Source organism: Pseudophryne corroboree, chromosome 2, assembly GCF_028390025.1.
Source record: "Pseudophryne corroboree isolate aPseCor3 chromosome 2, aPseCor3.hap2, whole genome shotgun sequence".
NCBI classification, from domain to species: domain Eukaryota; kingdom Metazoa; phylum Chordata; class Amphibia; order Anura; family Myobatrachidae; genus Pseudophryne; species Pseudophryne corroboree.
The window spans coordinates 10,248,596-10,257,420 of NC_086445.1; positions in this window are offsets into that span (position 1 = coordinate 10,248,596).

Here is an 8,825-nt window from a genome sequence, read left to right on the forward strand (position 1 = left end):
TCCCACCCACCCTTATGTTGTATAAACAGGACATGCACACTTTAACCAACCCATCATTTCAGTGACAGGGTCTGCCACACGACTGTGACTGAAATGACGGGTTGGTTTGGACCCCCACCAAAAAAGAAGCAATTAATCTCTCCTTGCACAAACTGGCTCTACAGAGGCAAGATATCCACCTCATCATCATCCTCCGATATATCACCGTGTACATCCCCCTCCTCACAGATTATCAATTCGTCCCCACTGGAATCCACCATCTCAGCTCCCTGTGTACTTTGTGGAGGCAATTGCTGCTGGTCAATGTCTCCACGGAGGAATTGATTATAATTCATTTTAATGAACATCATCTTCTCCACATTTTCTGGATGTAACCTCGTACGCCGATTGCTGACAAGGTGAGCGGCGGCACTAAACACTCTTTCGGAGTACACACTTGTGGGAGGGCAACTTAGGTAGAATAAAGCCAGTTTGTGCAAGGGCCTCCAAATTGACTCTTTTTCCTGCCAGTATAAGTACGGACTGTGTGACGTACCTACTTGGATGCGGTCACTCATATAATCCTCCACCATTCTTTCAATGGTGAGAGAATCATATGCAGTGACAGTAGACGACATGTCCGTAATCGTTGTCAGGTCCTTCAGTCCGGACCAGATGTCAGCATCAGCAGTCGCTCCAGACTGCCCTGCATCACCGCCAGCGGGTGGGCTCGGAATTCTGAGCCTTTTCCTCGCACCCCCAGTTGCGAGAGAATGTGAAGGAGGAGATGTTGACAGGTCGCGTTCCGCTTGACTTGACAATTTTCTCACCAGCAGGTCTTTGAACCCCAGCAGACTTGTGTCTGCCGGAAAGAGAGATCCAAGGTAGGCTTTAAATCTAGGATCGAGCACGGTGGCCAAAATGTAGTGCTCTGATTTCAACAGATTGACCACCCGTGAATCCTTGTTAAGCGAATTAAGGGCTCCATCCACAAGTCCCACATGCCTAGCGGAATCGCTCCGTGTTAGCTCCTCCTTCAATGTCTCCAGCTTCTTCTGCAAAAGCCTGATGAGGGGAATGACCTGACTCAGGCTGGCAGTGTCTGAACTGACTTCACGTGTGGCAAGTTCAAAGGGCATCAGAACCTTGCACAACGTTGAAATCATTCTCCACTGCGCTTGAGACAGGTGCATTCCACCTCCTATATCGTGCTCAATTGTATAGGCTTGAATGGCCTTTTGCTGCTCCTCCAACCTCTGAAGCATATAGAGGGTTGAATTCCACCTCGTTACCACTTCTTGCTTCAGATGATGGCAGGGCAGGTTCAGTAGTTTTTGGTGGTGCTCCAGTCTTCTGTACGTGGTGCCTGTACGCCGAAAGTGTCCCGCAATTCTTCTGGCCACCGACAGCATCTCTTGCACGCCCCTGTCGTTTTTTAAAAAATTCTGCACCACCAAATTCAAGGTATGTGCAAAACATGGGACGTGCTGGAATTTGCCCATATTTAATGCACACACAATATTGCTGGCGTTGTCCGATGCCACAAATCCACAGGAGAGTCCAATTGGGGTAAGCCATTCCGCGATGATCTTCCTCAGTTGCCGTAAGAGGTTTTCAGCTGTGTGCGTATTCTGGAAAGCGGTGATACAAAGCGTAGCCTGCCTAGGAAAGAGTTGGCGTTTGCGAGATGCTGCTACTGGTGCCGCCGCTGCTGTTCTTGCGGCGGGAGTCCATACATCTACCCAGTGGGCTGTCACAGTCATATAGTCCTGACCCTGCCCTGCTCCACTTGTCCACATGTCCGTGGTTAAGTGGACATTGGGTACAACTGCATTTTTTAGGACACTGGTGAGTCTTTTTCTGACGTCCGTGTACATTCTCGGTATCGCCTGCCTAGAGAAGTGGAACCTAGATGGTATTTGGTAACGGGGGCACACTGCCTCAATAAATTGTCTAGTTCCCTGTGAACTAACGGCGGATACCGGACGCACGTCTAACACCAACATAGTTGTCAAGGCCTCAGTTATCCGCTTTGCAGCAGGATGACTGCTGTGATATTTCATCTTCCTCGCAAAGGACTGTTGGACAGTCAGTTGCTTACTGGAAGTAGTACAAGTGGGCTTACGACTTCCCCTCTGGGATGACCATCGACTCCCAGCAGCAACAACAGCAGCGCCAGCAGCAGTAGGCGTTACACGCAAGGATGCATCGGAGGAATCCCAGGCAGGAGAGGACTCGTCAGAATTGCCAGTGACATGGCCTGCAGGACTATTGGCATTCCTGGGGAAGGAGGAAATTGACACTGAGGGAGTTGGTGGGGTGGTTTGCGTGAGCTTGGTTACAAGAGGAAGGGATTTACTGGTCAGTGGACTGCTTCCGCTGTCGCCCAAAGTTTTTGAACTTGTCACTGACTTATTATGAATGCGCTGCAGGTGACGTATAAGGGAGGATGTTCCGAGGTGGTTAACATCCTTACCCCTACTTATTACAGCTTGACAAAGGCAACACACGGCTTGACACCTGTTGTCCGCTTTTCTGTTGAAATACCTCCACACTGAAGAGCTGATTTTTTTGGTATTTTCACCAGGCATGTCAACGGCCATATTCCTCCCACGGACAACAGGTGTCTCCCCGGGTGCCTGACTTAAACAAACCACCTCACCATCAGAATCCTCCTGGTCAATTTCCTCCCCAGCGCCAGCAACACCCATATCCTCCTCATCCTGGTGTACTTCAACACTGACATCTTCAATCTGACTATCAGGAACTGGACTGCGGGTGCTCCTTCCAGCACTTGCAGGGGGCGTGCAAATGGTGGAAGGCGCATGCTCTTCACGTCCAGTGTTGGGAAGGTCAGGCATCGCAACCGACACAATTGGACTCTCCTTGTGGATTTGGGATTTCGAAGAACGCACAGTTCTTTGCGGTGCTTTTGCCAGCTTGAGTCTTTTCAGTTTTCTAGCGAGAGGCTGAGTGCTTCCATCCTCATGTGAAGCTGAACCACTAGCCATGAACATAGGCCAGGGCCTCAGCCGTTCCTTGCCACTCCGTGTGGTAAATGGCATATTGGCAAGTTTACGCTTCTCCTCCGACAATTTTATTTTAGGTTTTGGAGTCCTTTTTTTACTGATATTTGGTGTTTTGGATTTGACATGCTCTGTACTATGACATTGGGCATCGGCCTTGGCAGACGACGTTGCTGGCATTTCATCGTCTCGGCCATGACTAGTGGCAGCAGCTTCAGCACGAGGTGGAAGTGGATCTTGATCTTTCCCTAATTTTGGAACCTCAACATTTTTGTTCTCCATATTTTAATAGGCACAACTAAAAGGCACCTCAGGTAAACAATGGAGATGGATGGATACTAGTATACTTATGGATGGACTGCCGAGTGCCGACACAGAGGTAGCTACAGCCGTGGACTACCGTACTGTGTCTGCTGCTAATATAGACTGGATGATAATGAGATGAAATTAATATATATATATATGTATGTATATATAATATCACTAGTACTGCAGCCGGACAGGTAGATAATATATTTATTAGGTAATGATGACTGATGACGGACCTGCTGGACACTGTCAGCTCAGCAGCACCGCAGACTGCTACAGTAAGCTACTATACTATAGTAGTATGTACAAAGAAGATAGAAAAAAAAAAACCACGGGTAGGTGGTATACAATTATGGATGGACTGCCGAGTGCCGACACAGAGGTAGCTACAGCCGTGGACTAACGTACTGTGTCTGCTGCTAATATAGACTGGATGATTGATAATGAGATGAAATCAATATATATATGTATGTATATATAATATCACTAGTACTGCAGCCGGACAGGTAGATAATATATTTATTAGGTAATGATGACTGATGACGGACCTGCTGGACACTGTCAGCTCAGCAGCACTGCAGACTGCTACAGTAAGCTACTATACTATAGTAGTATGTACAAAGAAGAAAGAAAAAAAAAGACCACGGGTAGGTGGTATACAATTATGGATGGACTGCCGAGTGCCGACACAGAGGTAGCTACAGCCGTGGACTAACGTACTGTGTCTGCTGCTAATATAGACTGGATGATTGATAATGAGATGAAATCAATATATATATGTATGTATATATAATATCACTAGTACTGCAGCCGGACAGGTAGATAATATATTTATTAGGTAATGATGACTGATGACGGACCTGCTGGACACTGTCAGCTCAGCAGCACCGCAGACTGCTACAGTAAGCTACTATACTATAGTAGTATGTACAAAGAAGAAAGAAAAAAAAAGACCACGGGTAGGTGGTATACAATTATGGATGGACTGCCGAGTGCCGACACAGAGGTAGCTACAGCCATGGACTAACGTACTGTGTCTGCTGCTAATATAGACTGGATGATTGATAATGAGATGAAATCAATATATATATGTATGTATATATAATATCACTAGTACTGCAGCCGGACAGGTAGATAATATATTTATTAGGTAATGATGACTGATGACGGACCTGCTGGACACTGTCAGCTCAGCAGCATCGCAGACTGCTACAGTAAGCTACTATACTATAGTAGTATGTACAAAGAAGAAAGAAAAAAAAAAAACCACGGGTAGTTGGTATACAATTATGGATGTACTGCTGAGTGCCGACACAGAGGTAGCTACAGCCGTGGACTAACGTACTGTGTCTGCTGCTAATATAGACTGGATGATTGATAATGAGATGAAATCAATATATATATGTATGTATATATAATATCACTAGTACTGCAGCCGGACAGGTAGATAATATATTTATTAGGTAATGATGACTGATGACGGACCTGCTGGACACTGTCAGCTCAGCAGCACCGCAGACTGCTACAGTAAGCTACTATACTCTATAGTAGTATGTACAAAGAAGAAAGAAAAAAAAAAAACCACGGGTAGGTGGTATACAATTATGGATGGACTGCCGAGTGCCGACACAGAGGTAGCTACAGCCGTGGACTAACGTACTGTGTCTGCTGCTAATATAGAGTCTAGACTGGATGATAAATTATTGATAATGAGATGAAATCAATATAATATCACTAGTACTGCAGCCGGACAGGTACTATATATATTTATTATGTAATGACTGATGACGGACCTGCTGGACACTGTCAGGTCAGCACAGCACCGCAGACTGCTACAGTAAGCTACTATAGTAGTATGTATAAAGAAGAATGAAAAAAAAAAAAACCACGGGTAGGTGGTATACAATATTATATATATATATATATATTATATACAATTATATATATATATATATATATATATATATATTAAACTGGTGGTGATTGATTATTAAACTGGTGGTCACTTCAGGACAGGTCACGTTGCAACTTGCAACTAGTACTCCGAGGCCTAAGCAGACAATCACAAAATATATTATTATACTGGTGGTCAGTGTGGTCACAACAATGGCAGTGTGGCACTGACTCTGGCAGCAAAAGTGTGCACTGTACGTTATATGTACTCCTGAGTCCTGCTCTCAGACTCTAACTGTTCCCCACTGTCAGTGTCTCCCCCACAAGTCAGATAATACACTTACAGTCACACTATCTAATCTATAAATATCACTTCAGCAAGTAGTATAGTAGTATACAGTAGTACTCCTCCTAATAATGCTCCCCGAAAATACTGTGTCTCTCTCTTCTCTAAACGGAGAGGACGCCAGCCACGTCCTCTCCCTATGACTCTCAATGCACGTGTGAAAATGGCGGCGACGCGCGGCTCCTTATATAGAATCCGAGTCTCGCGATAGAATCCGAGCCTCGCGAGAATCCGACAGCGTGATGATGACGTTCGGGCGCGCTCGGGTTAGCCGAGCAAGGCGGGAAGATCCGAGCCTGCTCGGACCCGTGTAAAAAACCTGAAGTTCGGGCGGGTTCGGATTCAGAGGAACCGAACCCGCTCATCTCTAGTAAAAAGGGGATGCTGTCTGCCGTAATGTGCAAAAAAAGGGGACGCTGTCTGCCGTAATGTGTACAAAGGGGGATGCTGTCTGCCATAATGTGTAAAAAAGGAAACGCTGCCTGCCGTAATGTGTAAAAAGGGGGACGTTGTCTGCCGTAATGTGTAAAAAGGGGGATGCTGTCTGCCGTAATGTGTAAAAAGGGGGATGCTGTCTGCCATAATGTGTAAAAAAGGGGACGTTGTCTGCCGTAATGTGTAAAACGGAGGATGCTGTCTGCCGTAATGTGTAAAAAGGGGACGCTGTCTGCCGTACTGTGTAAAAAGGGGGACTGTCTGCTGTAATGTGTAAAAGGGGCTCTACCTGGTGTAGTGGCACTACTGGTCGGCGTAATTTGAATAATGGAGACTACTGTGCGACGTAGTATAAATTGGTATTATTTTGTGGCCATGCCCCTTCCCCATGAAGCCACGCCCCTATATATTTTTCGTGCGCCTACGGCGCGCACTGCCCCTATCTTGCATGGGGGGGGGGGCACCAATGCTTTTTCTTGCACACAGCGCTAAAATGCCTAGTTACGGCACTGCTTAGCAGTTTTGCTGTGGATTCTGCGGCGCTTTTCAGTCGCACTGCTGTTCGGTAAATGATTGACAGGAAAGGGGCGTTTCTGGGTGGTAACTCAGCGTTTTCCCGGCATTTGCAAAAAAATGCAGGCGTGTCGGAAAAACGCGGAAGAGGCTGGAGAAACGGGGGAGTGGCTTGCCGAACGCAGGGCGTGTTTGTGATGTCAAACCAGGAACTAAACGGACTGAGGTGATCGCCATCTAGGAGTAAGTCTGGAGCTACTCAGAAACCGCAGGGAATTATTTAGTAGCAATTCTGCTAATCTTTCGTTCGCTATTCTGCTAAGCTAAGATACACTCCCAGATGGCGGCGGCCTAGCGTGTGCAATGCTGCTAAAAGCAGCTAGCGAGCGAACAACTCGGAATGAGGGCCATGTGCAGTGCAGGGGGGACAGATGTAACATGTGCAGAGAGAGTTAGATTTGAGTGGGGTGTGTACAAACTGAAATCTAAATTGCAGTGTAAAAATAAACCAGCCAGTATTTACCCTGCACAGAAACAAAATAACCCACCCAAATCGAACTCTCTCTGCACATGTTACATCTGCCCCACCTGCAGTGCACATGGTTTTGCCCATTAGCTAACAAATTTACAGCTGCGATCAGGTCTGAATTACCCCCGTAGTCCTACAGACGCCTCCCGCTGCATTTGAATTTTAATTACACGGAATTGCACATCCGCTTCCTTACAACCCTGAATCAGGCCCCCTGTGCACGTGCGCAGCGCCAGATGCTTCAGAGGAGGCTTTACCAAATGTGACAGACTCTGCTGCGGACAGCAATCTTCCCACACTGACTGCGCTAATTCCCCATCCCTGTGCGCTAATTCCCCGTCCCCCGACACCCTCAGTGCATGCTGATTGTGTACTGAGAGAGAGCACAGTATAGTCAGTAAAACAAGATGTGCCAAAGAGCTTGCAATTATCTACGAGGAATGCGGTGGACATATACCTGCGGGTGCCCTGTAATTGCATCGTTAGCATTCAATGGATCGTGTGTGTTTCTATAGGTTGAAATGACGTCACCAAATACCTTTCTAGGCACCTTCGTTACCGGTGATTCAGGGAAAATCATTCGCTGCCACCTGATAAATATTTGCTCATGTCAATTATCTGATGAAAAACATACAGTAATTATATTCTCGCCAATCATGTTTGCTCCTTGAGTGGTTTCTAGTTATCTCCAGTGCTAAAATGTATTTTATACCGTCAGCGACTTTTACTGTATACACGCTCTGCCTGGATACATGACGGAGACTCTCCAGCTGACTTGTGTCTCTCGCTATAAATGAGATTTGCAGCAATTATTGACATTGAAGGGAAACTATATTATCATTACAAGCCGGTATCAGCAGGAGTAGGTGTATAATCTCCCCACAGTATAAACAGAGCTATGTGTATGATATACACTATAATCAGAGCTACATGAGTAATCTCTACTGTAAAAGCAGAGCTGGATCTGTAATCTCTACAGTAACAGCAGAGCCAAATATGTAAACTCTACAGTAAAAGCAGAGCCGAATGTGCAATCTCTACAGTAAAAGCAGAACGTGATGTGTAATTTCTACAGTACAAGCAGAACTACATGTGTAATTTCTACAGTAAAAGCAGAGCTGGATCTGTAATCTCTACAGTAAAAGCAGAGCTGAATGTGCAGTCTCTACAGTAAAAGCAGAACGTCATGTGTAATTTCTACAGTACAAGCAGAACTACATGTGTAGTTTCTAATGTAAAAGCAGAGCTGGATCTGAAATCTCTACAGTAACAGCAGAGCCAAATATGTAAACTCTACAGTAAAAGCAGAGCCGAATGTGCAATCTCTACAGTAAAAGCAGAACGTGATGTGTAATTTCTACAGTACAAGCAGAACCACATGTGTAATTTCTACAGTAAAAGCAGAGCTGAATGTGTACTCTTTGCAGTAAAAGCAGAATTGCATGTGTTATCTCTTCAGTAAAAGCAAAACCAGAACTGTAATCTCTCCAGTAAAAGCAGAGCCAGAAGTACATTATAATCTGTTCAGTAAAAGTAACACCTGAAGTAGGTTTTTGATATTGACCAGGGAACATCCCAGATATGGACCCACTGGCTTTAATTCTAATGGGAACTGATGACTTTACCAGGGTGCTCTATAAGTGAGTGAGGGGCAGTAATACAGATTGGTGGCTGCGGGTACATTATACTGTAAAGAATCAGAAGATCTCGCAGAAGATGGGACGCTTGGAGAAGACCGTTATAGACGGCTCTTAGTTCCCAAATGTTTATTGGTAGGCTGGATTCCAGGCTTGAC